General features: G+C 44.0%; 1 pseudogene; it reads left to right on the top strand.

Annotated features, from left to right (window-relative positions):
* Positions 1-1,517: 1,517 nt before the first annotated feature.
* Positions 1,518-19,252, top strand: part of LOC118363652 (ATP-binding cassette sub-family C member 5-like) — a 40,120-nt pseudogene continuing 22,385 nt past the window's right edge.

Here is a 19,252-nt window from a genome sequence, read left to right as displayed (position 1 = left end):
ACATATCATATCATACATATCACACATATCATACATAATACATGTACTATGTTACGTCTAGTGTATGAGACCAGTCTGAATTAACATACTGTAAGGAAATCATTGATTTCAACAAGTTTGGGCAGTGTAGTCCAGTGGATGTTTCCTTGACAGGGCCTCTATTTTGAAATTGTTTAGGCTTGGTCTCTGCTATAGCACCGGGTTCTATAAAGTTATCAGCCTGGTGGCCTGGTGACAAACTTCACATGATAAAGGTGGAAGTGGATCTTTCTTGTGTATGTGAAGTGAAACGTCTCACTTCACTGCAGTTCTCACAGTACTGACACTTGAACAGTGCTTTCAGCACATGTATTGTTATCTTTCTGATCTTTCTGACTCTTGCAATGTGTGTGTGTGTGTGTGCGTGTGTGTGTGTGTGTGTGTGTGTATGTGTGTGTGTGCGTGTGTGTGTGTGTGTGCGTGTGTGTGTGTGTGTGTGTGTGTGTGTGTGTGTGTGTGTGTGTGTGTGTGTGTGTGTGTGTGTGTGTGTGTGTGTGTGTGTGTGTGTGTGTGTGTGTGTGTGTGTGTGTGTGTGTGTGTGTGTGTGCACCGGTGAGTCCGCAAAACAAAGAGGCTCCTCTAATGGGGCTCAGATGGAGGTGGTAAGGCAATTGAATGACAGACATACAGTTACATTTAGAGAAATTCATGAATTTGAGGGCTTTTCAACTCTAAAGTGCTTGAAACTACTGCACTCAAACTTGTTGTTAGGTCATCAAGTGTCTCTGTACATATAAAAAAAGTCTGATGCAGAGAAGCTAATCCATGCCTTTATCTCCTCAAGGCTGGAATGATGCAATGCACTCTTCATCGGGATCCCTGGCAGGAGTCTCCAGAAGCTCTAATACATTCTGAACAGTGCTGCCAGGATCCTGGATGCGAGTGAGGAAACACCATCATATCACCCCCATCCTGGCATCTCTGCTCTGGCTCGCCCTCTCTTTCTGGTTTGAATTCAAAACCCTCCTGCTGACTTTCCATTCATGACAATGCCCTTCCTTATCTCAAAGAACTGCTCTCCCTCCATAACCCCACACTCAGGTCAAGCGACAGCCTGCTCCCCCAAGCACCCAGGACCAACCTCCACTCCTTCCAGCTCGACTGCACCCATCCCCTGGAATGCCCTCCCGGACAACCTGAAATAAGCACAGACTATGGGCTCCTTTAAAATGGGCCTAATGACCTTTCTCTTTAGGAAGGCTTTCTGTTGATAGCTGTGCTCCTTGGTGTTATTTTTTCCTTGTAGTGTCAGCTGTGTTCTTTGTGTCAGTTGCCCTTTTTACCTGTCAATTCTTAATTAAAAAAAAAAAAAGAGATTATTCTGTAAAATGAAAAGCACTTTACAACTGTAATAAACTGTAATAAATTAGTATTATTACCATAATTCAACCCACATTCCCACAGAAAGGTCCAGTTCGAACACTTTTACATGTCAACTAACCTTTGTGTTTGCCTTTCCCCTCTACAGAAGGGCAGCCATGTTCCCTGATTCCCTAGAAGCAGCTGGCCAGGTGGAAGGCTTGCCCCTGACCTCCCCCGCAACCCCAACATTACCTGACCCTGATGAAGAGAAAGGTCAGAGGGTGGCGAGGACCAGTCCCAGGCGGAGATCTGGCCGCTACAGTCACAGCCTGCAGATAATGAATCCCTTCAGGATAACACACAAGTAAGCATCCTCCTTTTTAGGGCCTTTACTCAGCTCCTAATCTGCAATACTGCAATGTTGAGACTAAAGAGACAGTGTGCCCTGCTGAGTTGTGTGTAATGACACCTTATTCCCTTCATAGTACGCTACTTTTGACCAGAGTCCTATTAGTCCTGGTCAACATTAGTGCACTGTGAAGGGAAAAGGGTGCCATTTAAGAGAATCCCTAACAGATGGCTCTGCATTTGAATGCCAATTTTTTTCCACTGCGTTCCAAGAATTCTATGAAGTGTCTGCAAACTGCTGTTCGAACAACGGCTGTTCGTGATTCATTTTTCCACTTTGCCGAGTCAGTGAAGGTTCAGGGCCTCTTTCTTATTTTCTTGCTGTCGCTCTTTCTTGCACTCTGTCTCTCTCTCTCTAACACCCAAATCATGCCTCGATTTTTACTGTCTTTCTCACAGGCACCAGCACCCAGTCGACAATTCTGGCCTCTTGTCCTTCATGATTCTGCACTGGCTCACCCCACTCGCTCTGAGGGCCCACAAGACATCCAGCCTCTCCATAGAAAATGTATGGGGCCTGTCCTGCCACAAGAGCTCTGAATACAACTGCCACGGGTGAGACTATTGTCAAACATCAATCCCTAAGCACCCACTGTCCATAAGTTCAACAGGGTTATTGTTTTCCTCTTCAACATTCATTCAAGGAACTCAATGTTTTCCCCTTCAGCAAACATTCAATGAATCACATTTCCTGTCCCTTTGCAGTTAAACCAACCAATGTTCAAATAACATTGGACAAATACAGACGGTAGGCCTAGAAAACAGAAGTGCGGCCGAGGTTTAACAGCCAGGTGCATTGTGGATAATTGCTGAGTGGACCTTTGCAGTTGCCTAATGTGGTATTTCCTTGATTTCCAAGAGTCACCCTCCACAGGGGTTGATTGACTGAATGATGAACATCCTGTCTCCATAGAGATCTGGCGGTAGGGAAGATTGTATTAATAGCCTGGGATTAGGGTGTTTTTAGAGTTAGCAGGGACTAGCTCTGCTCAGTCCTGCCTACAGAGAGAGCGGTTATGTCATTAACCCTCATCCTCGCCTCGGGACAGCCTGTCTCAGCCATGTCTCGCTTTGACTGGAGACACACCTCTTATTTGTTAGCTGCCAAAATCACCTCAAGCAATCCTTCCTGCTCATGGCTTGTGTCCTCACCCTTATGGAGGTGAATCTGTTATTAATCATGAGTAGATTGATGGATGGAAGGAATTAACAAAAGATGGACATATTAACTGGTGGAGCATTTGTGGCTCATTTTCGACATGACTTCCACATCTTGATCAAAAGCAGAAATTCCTGTCAGCTAGGCGTATAACATGCTATAGGGGAGGGACGCATAAGAAGTGTGTCCCTAGCCTGGGGCCAAACGTGGCCCTGAAAACGGCCACATGCATTGTATGTGTGTGCTGCGTCTGAAAAGAAGAGGTAGAGTGGAGGAGGGTTTAACTTTGTGTTTAAATGGCTAGAACACTTATGCAACACAACTCCCACAGATGGGGGGACCGGAGAGAAGCCAGAGAGCCCCCTGGGAGAGTTGACAGGTGCTATCAATGAAACACCAGCAGGCTATCCACTAGCTGCATTCAGTCACCACATTTGTTTTCTTAGGCACGTTTATTGTTAGGCTTGCTGGTATAAAATGTGGCAATTAGGCCTACATCTTGCAGCACTACATTAACATTTTTGGGGGGTATTGTTAAGTTAGCGTTTTTTTGTAGTTGTTTAATAGTTGCTTTATGTGCAATTACACTCCATAGTGCAATCCTACTTGACGACTGTTTTCAAAATTACAGACAGTGAACTGGATTTAATTTGCTTGTAGAATCACTATCTTTCGGGGCATTTTACAGGATTGAAAACTCCAAAAGGCTTCTCTCGAAATTAAACTGCTTGGTGTATAGACCATTGATATCAGTTCAAACCAAAAACTCCAAAAGGAGATATATTATTTATACTAAACTTTGAATGTTTCATTTCCTGCAAAACTCGCTCTGCAGAGACTGCTGAATTGTGTTAATTGTAAAGTCTCACTCAGGTTGCAGGTAATGTGAATTAAAGTAGTAATTATCAGCCTGCGGGAGCACGTGGTCGGGTTAATGCACTTTATATCTCTGATACGTTTTTAATAAACCCATTAAGACATAAATTAGATGCGGCAGCTGCTCCTTCTCTCTCTTTTCAAGCCATTAGGAGTGATCCATTTAGTCATTAAGGCCTTTTCCTTCTTCATGGGGATTTACATGGTGGTAAAGAAAAGTGCATTAGCACATATTTAGCATGTTGGCGTGTATTGCTCACACTGCGATTATCCTACGTGCCATCCATTCTCACCTCCCATTGGGCTCGTTGCCTGTTACTGTCATTAAGCTGAACCACGACGTTTAATAATAATGGATTTATTTTATGTAGTGATTTTTATTAGAAGTCTAATCTTGAAGTTGCTTTGATTTACAAAAAAAAAAAAAAAAATTAAGTGATCTACAGTTCTTTGGCAATGGTTTTCCACATAATGAGTCTATTTTAGTGTAAAATACTGGTATGAAATGTGCGTTTGTGTAAAGATTATAATTTGTACTCCAAAAATGCTAATTTCAATCACCAACATAATATTAGCTGATGTATCACCTCACCTACTGTATGTCTGCGTAGTGCATACTAATTTGTAAAGATATACTGTAGGTCTACCATTGACTTTCTGTATCATGCCTATCTTGGTTTACAATACGCTTACATGGATTGTTTCAAGAAGCTAATGTAAATGATTATACAGAGTAGGTGTAAGTTTTCCGTAACCATTGATACAGGGTCGGGTGTTTTTGTCATCCCTCGAATAGGAAAAGGCTAGGACTGGGTGAAGGCTAATTTGATTCTAGATCTGTGATCAAGAGCAACTATTGCTGAGTCAGTGGTCTCAAATTTCTTCATCTTAATCTCTCTCTCACTCTCTCTCACTCTTACTCTTACCCTACGGTCAGACTGGAGAGCCTGTGGCATGATGAGCTGAAACAGAAGGGGGAAGAAGAGGCATCCCTATCCCGTGTCTTCTGGAGGTTTTGCCAGACCCGCATGCTGGTCGCCATCTTCTCCCTCCTCATATCACCATGGTCACCGGCTTTGTGGGGCCTGAAATTACACTTCAAATCTGCTTTCTTTCTTTTCTGCTGATTCACCTAACATTGGCAGTCCTCATTCGGCCTTCATGCTGGCTCAGAAATTGGAGATGCGTTCCAAATAATGCCCTATTCCCAATGTAGTGCACTACTTTTGTCCAGGACCCGTAGGAATTTGGTAAAAAGTAGTGCACTCTGCAGGGAATAGGGTGCCTTTTGGGAGGTACTCTGGGAAGTACTATCCCATTTCACACAAGTCTGAAAATATTTCTGAAAACATAGCAGAAGATTACAAAGCCTTCGATGGTGAAACCCATATTAATCTTCCAGATTAGCCAGTGTGTACCATGGTCGCACTTTGGCCCAGAAATATACAGTTATTTTCCAACTGCCACGCTTTGGGCTTAATTTCCCCCCTCCTCCTAACTGAAATACCCCAAATTCGCATCGCCCGGCAGTGAAACGCAAAAGTGCTGATAGTGCAGTACAATGCGGGCGCTTATTACAGCCATATTAAATTACATTTCAGATGACAGGCATTTAAGTTTTGAGTTCCCCAACTGCGATATTATTGAGTGGATGTTTTGTTTCCACCACTTCTAGCTGTTTATTTGAATGTCATGCTAGGGCTACGTATGGTGTGATACGTGCTAGCAGCTTTCCTCATTCCCCTCTAATAGCGTTAACTGGATTTACTAGTTACACAATTACTTGTTTGTCTCACATTCCTGTCTGGGTGCTATGTAGGCCTACTGTATAGATTTATTTGGCATAGATTGGACTATAGTGCGCACTGGTAATCTCACTGTCAATATTTTAGACTGTGCCTATCTTTTCAATTCAGTCATAATACATTCTCCAGTTCACTCTACCTTTGATGTCCTCGAACATTTTTTACTTCTGCCTCAAAATGCTAACTCTTTTGCTCACTCTCTCTCATCCACCCTCTCCTCCTCCTTTCTTACCTCCCCCTTTTCCCACCTTCACCAGTATTCCCAATCCCAGGCACTCCTGGTCCATGCCCTGCTAGAGTATTCTCAGAGTGTGGAGGGCTGGCTGCCCTACGGCCTCTCCCTGGTGGCGGGGATCTTCTTGATGGAGCTGATGCGCTCCTGGTCCCTGGTGCTCATGTGGGCTGTCAATTACCACACCGCAGCGCTCACATTCGCCTTTCACAAGATCCTCTGCCTTCGCAGCACCAAAGACATCAGTCCCAGATCCCAGATCAATTTGGCTGTATAGCCAACTTCTCTGTTCATTGTCATGCCTGGTCCCAAACAGATCTGGGAACAGGGTGTTTGTGTGACGGCGGACCAAATCAAGATTGCGCCGACAGATGGTCACCTCGCTTCAAGTCCTTTGCAGTAATTTGTTTTTTTAATGTATTAATACGACTTTCCCAAATCATATCCTTTGTTCGGACCTCCACCCTGGACATTGAGTCTAATCCCAGAGGCCGAGCCAAAATAACATCGTCGCCGCAGGAGAGGCAGATGGAGCAGACTCCTGGTCAGAAGGCGAGCACACCATCAACCGCTTCCGAGCATATTACTCGCCAATGTCCAGTCTCTAGACAACAAGGTGGACGAAATTAGGGCACGGGTTGCCTTCCACAGAGACATCAGATTGTAACATTATCTGTTTCATGGAAACATGGCTCGCTCGGGATATGTTGTCAGAGTCGGTATAGCCACCGTGTTTCTTCATGCGTCGCACCGACAGAAACAAACATCTCTTTGATAAGAAGAAGGGCGGGGGTGTATGCCTCATGATATGCGACTCATGGTGTAATCATAACAACATACAGGAACTCAAGTCCGTTTGTTCACCTGACCTAGAATTCCTTACAATCAAATGCCGACCGCATTATCTCCCAAGATAATTTTCTTCAATTATAGTCACAGCCGTGTATATCCCTCCCCAAGCAGATACCTCGACGGTCCTGAAAGAACTTCACTGGACTCTATGTAAACTAGAAACCATATATCCTGAGGCAGCATTTATTGTAGCTGGGGATTTTAACAAAGCCAATTTGAGAACAAGGCTACGTAAATTCTACCAGCATGTTGATTGTCGTACCTGCTCGAGCAAAACACTGGACCAGTGCTACTCTAACTTCCGCGATGCATACAAGGCCCTCCCCCATCCTCTCTTCAGCAAATATGACCATGACTCCATCTTGTTGCTCCCCCCCTATAGGCAGAAACTAAAACAGGAAGTGCCTGTGCTTAGGTCTATGCAACACTGGTCTGACCAATCGAATTCCACACTTCAAGATTGATTCGATCACGTGGACTGGGATATGTTCCGGGTAGCTTCAGACAATAACATCGTATACGCTGACTCGGTGAGTGAGTTTATTAGGAAGTGCATTGGAGATGTTGTACCCACTGTGACTATAAAAACCTTCCCTAACCAGAAACCGTGGATTGATGGCAACATTCGCTCAAAACTGAAAGCGTGAACCACAGCATTTAATCATGGCAAAGCGACTGGAAACATGACCGAATACAAACAGTGCATTTATTCTTTCCACAAGGCAATCAAACAAGCAAAGCGTCAGTATCGACAAAGTAGAGTCGCAATTCAACGGCTCAAACACGAGATGTATGTGGCATGGTCTACAGACAATCACGGATTACAAAATGAAAACCAGCTCCGTTGTGGACATCGACGTCTTGTTCCCAGACAAATTAAACAACTTCTTTGCCCTCTTTGATGACAATTCAGTGCCACCGACACGGCCAACGTGAATAAAACATTTAAACGTGTTAACCTTCGCAAGGCTGCTGGCCCAGACGGCATCCCTAGCCGCAACCTCAGAGCATGCACAGACCAGCTGGCTGGTGTGTTTACGGACATATTCAATCAATCCCTATCCCAGTCTGCTGTCCCCACATGCTTCAAGATGGCCACTATTGTTCCTGTTCCCAAGAAAGCTAAGGTAACTGAACTTACTGACTATCGCCCCGTAGCACTCACTCCTGCACACTGCCCTATCCCATCTGGACAAGAGGAATACCTATGTAAGAATGCTGTTCATTGACTCAGCATTCAACACCATAGTACCCTCCAAACTCATCATTAAGCTTGAGACCCTGGGTCTCGACCCCGCCCTGTGCAACTGGGTCCTGGACTTTCTGAGAAATGCACTTGCACTTCTCGTGGTTACATTGCAGGTGTATCTCAGATAACAAATAGTTTCATTGTATCAGTTTCATGAAACAAAAGTAACAATTAAAAAAAATCCCACACACTGCAGGGTAGCCTAGTGGTTAGAGCATTGGACTAGTAACCGGAAGGTTGCACGTTCAAACCCCCATGCTGAAAATGTACAAATCTGTCATTCTGCCCCTGAACAGGCAGTTAACCCACTGTTCCTAGGCCATCATTGAAAATAAGAATTTGTTCTTAATTGACTTGCCAAGTTAAATAAAGGTAAAATAAAAACTCTTGCAAAGTATAATTTTGTATTGTGCCAACGTCTCAGCCTTTTGTCTTATTTCAAAGCCATGCACTACTATTGAAATAGTTTGGGTTCAAATCTCATGTCAGCTTATTCTCATTGCAGCATTTTCACTTCCTGTGAGTTAATTTAGTTATCTTCTTTGACTGACTATGTCTTTGTCAAGTACATGGTCTGTTTCAATGTGTTCTCCTATTATTCTGCGTCAATGTCCCTCCCTACAGCTGATCAACATCTGCTCCAGCGATGGCCAGCAGGTATACGAGGCAGTCTCAGTGGGCTGTCTGCTAGCCGGGGGTCCACTTGTGGGTATCCTTGGTCTATCCTACACCACTTACTTCCTGGGACCCACTGCACTGGTTGGATCAGCCGTCTTCATCTTCTTCTACCCTACTATGGTAGTAGGTTATCCACATACTAACAAAGGAATGCACACCCTATGAAAGTGCTAATAGGAAAATCTGAACTGATATTGAAAGGACAGTTACACTCACCACTCACCTTAGCTTCATACAGTTGTAACATACGTATAAGGTTTAGTGACTGAAAATATTGTCCACTGAAAAGATAAACACCATTATTTTGCCAGCAGTTACCCCAGAAATGTTACTTGGAGCATGATTACTCTGAAATTCTCACTCTCAGCACTTAGTAATTCATGAATTGTCTTTCCTGTTTATGGTATTAGTCATACATTTTCCAATAACTGTAAAAACTAAAGTGAAAGTACTTCACTTTAGACTGTTATTCTTTATAATATATGCCATTTAGCAGACGCTTTTATCCAAAGCGACTTACAGTCATGTGTGCATACATTCTACGTATGGGTGGTCCCGGGAATCGAACCCACTACCCTGGCGTTACAAGCGCCATGCTCTACCAACTGAGCTACACAACCTACACAACCTGTTTGTTCCCTTTAACTTTCTAAATCTCCTCCCCCAAAACTCTCCTCCTGCCTTCCTCCCAATCTCCTGTTGACTTTGGTGTTGTCCCTCATGAGCTTCAGTCTGAAGACTGCCTGAAGACGGCCTGTTGGGGACCTTTTGTATTGATGTGGAAGCTGTTTATAGTCTGTTCCCTGCAGTAACCCTGCCGAACAGCTGATTCCCATGAGGCTCTGGTCAAAAGTAGTGCACTAGGGAATAGGGTGCTATTTGGGATATAGACTGTCTGCTTTCAAATTTTCCTCTGTTCCTTCTTCTCTCCATCCATGAAAGATGCTGGCGTCTCATCTCACAGCGTATTTCCGTAAGAAGTGTGTGGTAGTGACTGACCGGCGCTCGAGACTCATGAATGAGATCCTAGTCTGTATCAAGTTAATCAAGATGTACTGCTGGGAAAACGCTTTCGCTCAGAACATCCACAGTGAGTGACTGGTTGCACACGCACACACAGCTTGTATTTCATTTATTTTTTGGTCAGGTCACTTGGTCAGGAAAAACACAAGGCCCGAGTCATCACGTTTATGGCACGGGGCCTGTGACTCAGCAAAAATCATAATAAGTAACTCACTTCCTGTTTTGCATCTGGATTAAGGTAATTATTTCAAACTGAGAATGTGCCTCTTCTATTTGTACCTCCTTAATTTTACTAATATTGAAATTTTCCTCTCGGTTAGGCCAATTCAATTCCAGTCAGTCCAATAAATTCAATCCATTACCTGAAACACATTAGTTTCATTAAATCCTCCAATCATCAATTCAAATTAGACTCATCCCCGCAATTGATGCAACTCCGTTCCCATTAGATTCCATTGGCTTAGATTCCCTCCCTGTCCTCCAGCATTACGCAAGCCCTGAATTAATCCCTGCGCCCCAAGGTTATTTAAAAAAGTGTTTAAAGCTCTTTGATACCTAAAGATCTGCAGAGGGTTGTTCCACTTAGAGGAGATTGAAGAATTAGAGGGGGCCATTTCTCACGAGGCTCTTCCTTACATTGTTGATAAGAAGTGTTGTGCTTTTAAACATGATTGTAATTAGACAGGTGGGACTCATCCTCATATCAGTCGACCGTTTGGATGATGATGATGATGATAATAATCATACCTATTATTATGATGATTAATTGGACGTTCATCTTAAGAGACATCAGTTGTTTAATATCAAGAGTTGTGATATCATTATTTTCATTAGTTATTGTTAATTGACATCCATATTACACCTGCTGATAAAAATAGACGGCAGGTAGCCTAGTGGTTAGAGCATTGGGCCAGTAAGTGGAAGGTTGCTGGATTGAATCTCTGAGCTGACAAGGTAAAAAAAGTACAAATCTGTCATTCTGCCCCCTGAGCAAGGCTCCAAACCCACTGTTCTCTGGGCACCGAAGACACGGATGCCGATTAAGGCACCCCCCCCCACACCCCCCATTTGAGATTCTTCAAATAGCTACCCTTTGCCTTGATGGCAGCTTTGCATACTCTTGGCATTCTCTCAACCCGCTTCATGAGGTAGTCACCTGGAAGGCATTTCAGTTAACAGGTGTCCCTTCCCAAAAGTTAATTTGTAGAATTTCTTTCCTCCTTAATGCGTTTGAGCAAATTAGTTGTGTTGTGACAAAGTGGGGGAGGTATACAGAAGATAGCTCTATTTGGTAAAAAACTAAGTCCATATTATGGCAAGAACAGCTCAAATAAGCAAAGAGAAACAACAGTCCAGCATTACTTTAAGACATGAAGGTCAGTCAATACGGAACATATTAAGAACTTTGAAGGTTTCTTCAAGTGCAGTCGCAAAAACCATTAAGCGCTATGATGAAACTGGCACTCATGAGGACCGCCACAGGAATGGAAGACCCAGAGTTACCTTTGCTGCAGAGGATAAGTTCATTAGAGTAACCAGCCTCAGAAATTGCAGCCCAAATAAATGCTTCAATGCTTCACAGAGTTCAAGTAACAGACATATCTCAACATCAACTGTTCAGAGGAGACTGCGTGAATCAGGCCTTCATGGTCAAATTGCTGCAAAGAGACCACTACTAAAGGACACAAATAATAATAAGAGACTTGCTTGGGCCAAGAAACACAGGCAATAGACATTTGACAGGTGGATGAGCACTTGTTTTTTTTTTGCCATGTCTTTGTGAGACGCAGGATAGGTGAACGGATGATCTCCACATGTGCGATTCCCACTGTGACGCATGGAGGAGGAGGTGGGATGGTGTGGGGGTTCTTTGCTGGTGCTGCTGTCTGTGATTTATTTAGAATTAATGGCACACATAACCAGCATGGCTACCACAGCATTCTGCAGCGACACGCCATCCCATCTGATTTGCACTTAGTCCCACTATCATTTGTTGTGAAAGGCTATTTGACCAAGAAGGAGAGTGATGGAGTGCTGCATCAGATGACCTGTCCTCCACAATCACCCGACCTCAACCCAGTCAAGATGGTTTGGGATGAGTTGGACCTCAGAGTGAAGGAAAGGCAGCCAACAAGTGCTCAGCATATGTGGGAACTCCTTCAAGGCTGTTTGAAAAGCATTCCAGGTGACACTGGTTGAGAGCCAAGGGTGTGCAAAGCTGTCAAGGCAAAGGGTGGCTACTTTGAAGAGTTTGTTTAACACTTTTTTTGGTTACTACATGATTCCATATGTGTTATTTCATAGTTTTGATGTCTTCACTATTATTCTGCAATGTAGAAAATACTAAAAATATAGAAAAACCCTTGAATGAGTAGGTGTCAAAACCTTTGACAAGGTACTGTACATTTGGGAGATGTACACATACATGAACACAAGGAGGGCAAGACGGGCACTTGACTTGGACAGCTGCCAATGGCCCACAATTTTAAAAGTACATTTTATACCATTTATGGCCCCGAGGCCCACCATGTCTCTTTTATTTCTATCCATGTCTGTAAGTGTGTCTCTAATGTTGTTTGAGGATGAATACAAAATGTACAGTGTCAGACTAAGTTCCTGAAAGACTCTAGTGGTAATACAATCTCTCTCTCTCTCTCTCTCTCTCTCTCTCTCTCTCTCTCTCTCTCTCTCTCTCTCTCTCTCTCTCTGTGTGTGTGTGTTCAGAGGAGAGGGGGATATTGGAGAGGGCTGGTTATGTTCAGAGCCTCACAGTGGGCGTGGCTCCCATATTCGTGGTGACTTCCAGTGTCTGCACATTCACTCTACACGTGGCCTTGGGTTATGACCTCACTGCAGCCCAGGTAAGCCCCTCTGTCAATAGCTTTTAAAGAATTAAGTGCTTTTTCAGGAACTGAGTGCTCTTTTCATTGCTTCGAATAGCTACCGGTAGCTTTTAAAGAGGTGGAATTGCACTAAATGAACTTTGCTGGACCCCTCCTCACCTTTCAGGCCTTCACTGTTGTCAGTCTTCAACTCAATGACCTTTGCCCTCAAGGTCACGCTCTTGGCTGTAAGAGCTTTATCAGAGGGTTTTGTGGCAGTCAACCGATTTCGGGTAGAAAAAAGACAGATGAGATCGTTGTACAAAAATTGGGAATGATTGTGGCACGAAGTCAGCTAGCGTTCAGTCAGCAAGGACTGTTGTCAGCACTTCAAAATGGACATATTAATTAATCAGCTCCTCATGCAAATTTTCAATGTCCATCTTATCATATCTGTGTGTGTCAACAGAGACTCTTTTTGATGGAGGACCGAGAGGTTGTGATGGCCAAAACGGACAGCCCTATGAATTCTGTGGAGTTCCGTGATGCCACGTTAGCTTGGGAGAAGGCCAAAGCTCCCACCAAAGCCATCACTGTCCACAAGAAGAAAAGAGGCGGGATGCGACGTGTACTGCGCAAGGAGAAACTGAGCCTGTATATCATTGCAGAGAAGGTCAAGGGGAACAACGAGAGTCCCAACGGACAAAAGCTCCTCACCCACATGGAACAGGAGAGCCCCCAGAGCACCATCTCCTCCACCCAGAGTTCCACCACCCGCCCGCCGCTGCACAAGACCCGGCATCGAATCGATCTGTGCGTCAAGAATTAAACGGCTCATTTACAAACACACTCTAAAGCATTGAGACACTGGCACTGGACAGAAAAATGGATTTAGCCTGCAGGCACTTTCAAATATAGTAGTTCAACTCATGGAAGAAAGAGAGCGACTGAAAGGATAGACAATTATAGGGAGTCAAGGTTGTACTACAACTTTGCACTTCTTTCCTTTGAAATGGACATTTCAATACAAATCCATAATATTACATCACTGGTATCATTCTAATCTGCAGGGGACGCTGGTAGGAATCTGTGGAGGTGTGGGGAGTGGAAAGAGCTTCTGTCTGCTCTACTGGGACAGGTGAGGATCTAGATCATTGCCCTTCAAATATCACCAGCTTAGTGGGGGATTCCATTACAAACCAGACTTGAAAGCATTTGAGGTGTGTTTGACTAAGTCTGAAATTCACACTTTTGGGACTATTCCATTGGTTCCATTGTACTGGGAAAAGGAAGTCAAACGCTGCTCAAGTATTTCCCTGAAAGTATTTGACTTTTGGCCCAGGTCAGCTTTACCTCTAGTATGTATTTAACATGAGTCTTATCCCTGGTGTTTAACAGATGACCCTGCTGGAGGTCAACGTGGCAGCCAGTGGTGGCTTTGCGTATGTCGCTCAACAGGCCTGGATCCTCAACGACTCACTGAGAGAGAACGTCCTGTTTGGAAAAGGATATGATGAAGACAAGTAAGATTGATTGATTTTGTGTATATAAAATCAACAGCTAATTGTCTGTAGTCCATGACAAACCACATTTGGATGTCACAGTTTGATAGTTTCACATTGACAAGGGCCAAAGACATTTCGAACTCATGGCTTACTCATTTCTCTCGACAGTGACTGTTTCCCTCTCATGTTAACTCATGTCCTTGGCAGTGTTTCCTTATTAGGTATAATTCTGTGCTCGATGCCTGCTGCCTGATCCCTGATCTGACAGAGCTGCCCTGTGGGGATATGACTGAGGTATGTATCAGACCTCTATTACATCTCTCTGTTGGATATCCTCTCAATATGAACTATGGCCACACTGTACAATGCATAGACCTAGTACAAGGCTAGTAAGTAGTACATGCGTTTATAGATGGAATGTTTTGGGGAGCACTGTAGTATTTTATGAGGAAACACAAGTGTTTATGTAACTATCTTTATGTCCTTATCTGTTCTGGCCTATGATGCCCATGTATTGAGAAATAATCCTTGATACATTTTGTCAACATTGTCTCAATGTTCTCACTTTAGATCGGGGAGAGGGGTGCCAACCTGTGGCGGGCAGCGCCAGCGGGTAAGCCTGGCACGTGCCCTGTACAGCGATTGACCCATTCTACGCCCAGATGATCCTCTCAGTGCCGTGGACACCCACGTGGGCTCTCAGCTCTTTCACAACGCCATCCGCACAGTGTCCAAGGGCAAGACCATCTTTGTCACACAGCAGCTTCAGGTAAAATTAGCTACTGATCATCTGAATAATGTGAGATTCAGAATGATTTGCAGCAAATAAGTGACTTGTGTAATATGGCGACATCATCGGATATGGTTTTATTCCTGTATAATGATCTGAATGGGCTTTCTTAGCTAGTCTCTTTTGTATATCTTTGGGATGCTTAGTCTGAAAGGACTACTAGTGAAAGGAAATGAGAAAAACCCTATCTAGACTTTGCTTTCTCCTATATACAGTGGGGCAAAAAAGTATTTAGTCAACCACCAATTGTGCAAGTTCTCCCACTTAAAAAGATGAGAGAGGCCTGTAATTTTCATCATAGGTACACTTCAACTATGACAGACAAAATGAGAAAACAAATCCAGAAAATCACATTGTAGGATTTTAAATGTATTTATTTGCAAATTATTGTGGAAAATAAGTATTTGGTCAATAACAAAAGTTTCTCAATACTTTGTTATATACCCTTTGTTGGCAATGACAGAGGTCAAACGTTTTCTGTAAGTCTTCACAAGGTTTTCACACACTGTTGCTTTGGCCCATTCCTCCATGCAAATCTCCTCTAGAGCAGTGATGTTTTGGGGCTGTTGCTGGGCAACACGGACTTTCAACTCCCTCCAAAGATTTTCTATGGGGTTGAGATCTGGAGACTGGCTAGGCCACTCCAGGACCTTGAAATGCTTCTTACGAAGCCACTCCTTCGTTGCCCGGGCGGTGTGTTTGGGATCATTGTCATGCTGAAAGACCCAGCCACATTTCATCTTCAATGCCCTTGCTGATGGAAGGAGTTTTTCACTCAAAATCTCACGATACTTGGCCCCATTCATTCTTTCCTTTACACGGATCAGTCGTCCTGGTCCCTTTGCAGAAAAACAACCCCATAGCATGATGTTTCCACCCCCGTGCTTCACAGTGGGTATGGTGTTCTTTGGATACAACTCAGCATTCTTTGTCCTCCAAACACGACGAGTTGAGTTTTTACCAAAAATATATATTTTGGTGTCATCTGACCATACAACATTCTTCCAATCTTCTTCTGGATCATCCAAATGCTCTCTAGCAAACTTCAGACGGGCCTGGAAATGTACTGGCTTAAGCAGGGGGACACATCTGGCACTGCAGGATTTTAGTCCCTGGCGGCGTAGTGTGTTACTGATGGTAGGTGTTTGTTACTTTGGTCCCAGCTCTCTGCAGGTCATTCACTAGGTCCCCCTGTGTATTTCTGGGATTTTTGCTCACCGTTCTTGTGATCATTTTGACCCCACGGGGTGAGATCTTGCGTGGAGCCACAGATCGAGGGAGATCATCAATGGTCTTGTATATCTTTCATTTCCTAATAATTGCTCCCACAGTTGATTTCTTCAAACCAAGCTGCTTACCTATTGCAGATTCAGTCTGCCCAGCCTGGTGCAGGTCTACAAGTTTGTTTATGGTGTCCTTTGACAGCTCTTTGGTCTTGGCCATAGTGGAGTTTGGAGTGTGACTGTTTGAGGTTGTGGACAGGTGTCTTTTATACTGATAACAAGTTCAAACAGGTGCCATTAATACAGGTAACGAGTGGAGGACAGAGGAGCCTCTTAAAGAAGAAGTTACAGGTCTGTGAGAGCTAGAAATCTTGTTTGTTTGTAGGTGACCAAATACTTATTTTCCACCATAATTTGCAAATAAATTCATTAAAAATCCTACAATGTGATTTTCTGGATTTTTGTCCCCTCATTTTGTCTGTCATAGTTGAAGTGTACCTATGATGAAAATTTACAGGCCTCATCTTTTTAAGTGGGAGAACTTGCACAATTGGTGGCTGACTAAATACATTTTTGCCCCACTGTAGATACAGTAGCTCAGTGATCATTGTGCAACAGGAGAATCACATATATCACTGGTGTTGACACTCTCTCAGTACCTGGCAGAGTGTGAAGACGTGATTCTGATGAAGGAAGGGCAGATTGCAGAGCATGGCACCCACAACCAGCTCATGGGAAGAGACAGTGACTATGCCACCCCTTAAACAGTGTACAGCAGAAGGTAATGCCAAACACACGGCGCACGTCCAACTAGCCTGGTCACATATCTGTTTGTGCTGTTTTACTAACAGATCTATGACTAGGCTAGTCTGAGTTGGCAAGACAGCACATGAGTTGGCAAGACAGCACAAACTGATCTGGGACCAGGCTACTCCAGCTCCAGCTCTCCTTTATGTAAAAACACCTTTGTCATCCCTCTTTACACAATGACATCATACATCCATCCTGCATAATTCATGAGACAGGAGAAGCCAAGCGGGTGGCTGGGAAATGTTAGCGCATACAAGGCCTTTCATTATTTATGCGTGCATTGATTTACCGGTGTCGCACCGCTAAAGACCCTGTCACCGATGTCTGTTTAAATTACTTACTGGCCATTGTTATGGCTTCGCCAGGATTTGTGGGGTCTTATGCTGTAGCTCTCTCTGGCTTTCTTTCCTAGAACCTGGTGAAAAATAACCTGAAAAATAAGGAGAAGGAGGGAGAGGAAAAGGTTGAGTCCACCGCAATTGTCGCTAAAGTCGCCAGACCTTCGATGGAGAAACAGAAAGGTGAGACTCGACCGCTATGGATAGAATGTGTTAATGTGTTCCATCCAAAACAGTTGGCTTGAAATAAGGAAATGACTCACATGGGTCTCTTTTTTTAATTTATTCCTTTCTTTCTTCTTCCCTCCTTCCCTCCCTTCCGCCTTTCTTTCCTGCTCTTTACTCTCCAGACCAGCTCATGAAAGCGGAGGAGAAGGGCTCTGACGCCGTGGCCTGGGATGTGTACAAGGCCTTCATCAAAGCAGCTGGAGGCCCTTGTGCCTTCATCATCAACCTCTTCCTCTTCACCACCGGCTGCATCGCCTTCAGTAACTGTTGGCTGAGCTACTGGATCCGCCAGGGCAGCGGGGTGAGTTTTTTTGTTTGTTTGTTTTGTTTTTTTTGCACTGGATCCAAATGATCATCCACTGGATTCAAATGATGATCCACTCGATCAAAATGATGGCCTTACACACAGACACCCAATTAGGGTCAGATTACCATACCCCCAATCCTTATTAGAAACATTAGAATGAAAAAAAAGTGGCAAAGGGCAACTTCCGCCTACCTTGAGAGGGATGTCTCAGTACACTGTAGAGGCTATGTCTACCACAAGAAACACTACTCCTGCGCATCACTGAGTTGTATTGGGGAAAGTGAGAACATTAATCTTAACACGAGTAATTAAAAAAGAAACGCGGTAAACATAATAAAAACAAGGGACGAGCCACCGAAAAACAGTTGTGCTGCAAAGCTGTCATCCATGTCAAATTTGAAGAATGCGTTTGGAATAGCGACATCATTCGAATGGCTGCTTCTTTCATGTATTCTATATTGGATTCAGTACTCAGCTGACTTTGTTTTATTTATCTCATTCATTAGATATAAATTCTGTTTTTTCCGAGGCGGCCCTGTGTGTGTTTCCTTCATGGGGATTTGTTGCTCTCATCTGCTCTCAGAACACATCATTAATCCTGGAGAACAAAACCAATGAAACGGTGGCAGCGTTGGCAAACGATAGCATGAGGCTTAACCCTCATGTTCAATACTACTCAAGAGTTTATGTGCTGACCATGGGAGCCGCTCTCTTCCTGAAGACAATGATGGGGCTAGTGTTTGTCAAGGTCAAGCTCAAATGTCTTTTAGAGTTGTTCTTGTGGATTGTTCTCCCATCTCGATGTCCTGACCATTCATTGGCATGTCAAAGGAGAGTGCATCACTGGGTGCTTCCCAAATGGCACCCTATTCCCTGTATGGTGCACTACTTTTGAGGAGCTCATAGGGTACCATTTGGAACGTAATCAGGTTTTCATTGATTTACACTCAGGCCCTTTCAAAGGAAAGAGGTGCAAAGTGGTTGTGTGGTAGAACCTTGACTCCCTCTAATTGTCTTAATCTTTCTGCCGTTTTCATGAGTTGCTCTACTATAATTTGTGCGTGCCTCTGTGCCTCTGTGCCTCTGTGTGTGTGCGTGCCTCTCTGTGTGTGCGCGCCTATCTGTGTGTGTGCACCTCTGTGTGCACGTGCGTGTGTGTGTGTGCGCCTCTGTGTGTGTGCGCGTGCGTGTGCGCGCGTGCGTGCCTCTATGTGCGCGTGCTCCTCTGTGTTTCCCAGTCCATTTGGATATATGTCCCCTTTTCTTTGCTCAAGTTATTCTGACAGCCCATTACAGAGGTCATGTCCCCATGTAATTGTGTGCCACTAACTTCCCAAAGATGGCTAATCTTTTTTTTTTTTTACCCCTAGCTGTGATGTGAATGTGTGGGTGTTGGATATTCCATTAATAGATTTACTGTGTTTTCTCCTGCCAAAAGTCATTTCTGTACAATTGGCCAGACGTTTTTCATTGAGTTAACTTAGACATACGGTCATAACCTTTCTGTGTCAGCCTGCCAGACATTCATTTATGTATGAGTCGTTGACAGATGGGCTGACACAAGAAACATTCCACTTGCACAGTGACCAGGCCTGGCGCCAGGGGG

This window comes from Oncorhynchus keta, chromosome 30 (assembly GCF_023373465.1).
Source record: "Oncorhynchus keta strain PuntledgeMale-10-30-2019 chromosome 30, Oket_V2, whole genome shotgun sequence".
In the NCBI taxonomy this organism is placed as follows: Eukaryota; Metazoa; Chordata; class Actinopteri; order Salmoniformes; family Salmonidae; genus Oncorhynchus; species Oncorhynchus keta.
Note: the sequence above shows the minus strand (reverse complement) of the source record. Positions and strands in the feature narration are given on the sequence as shown.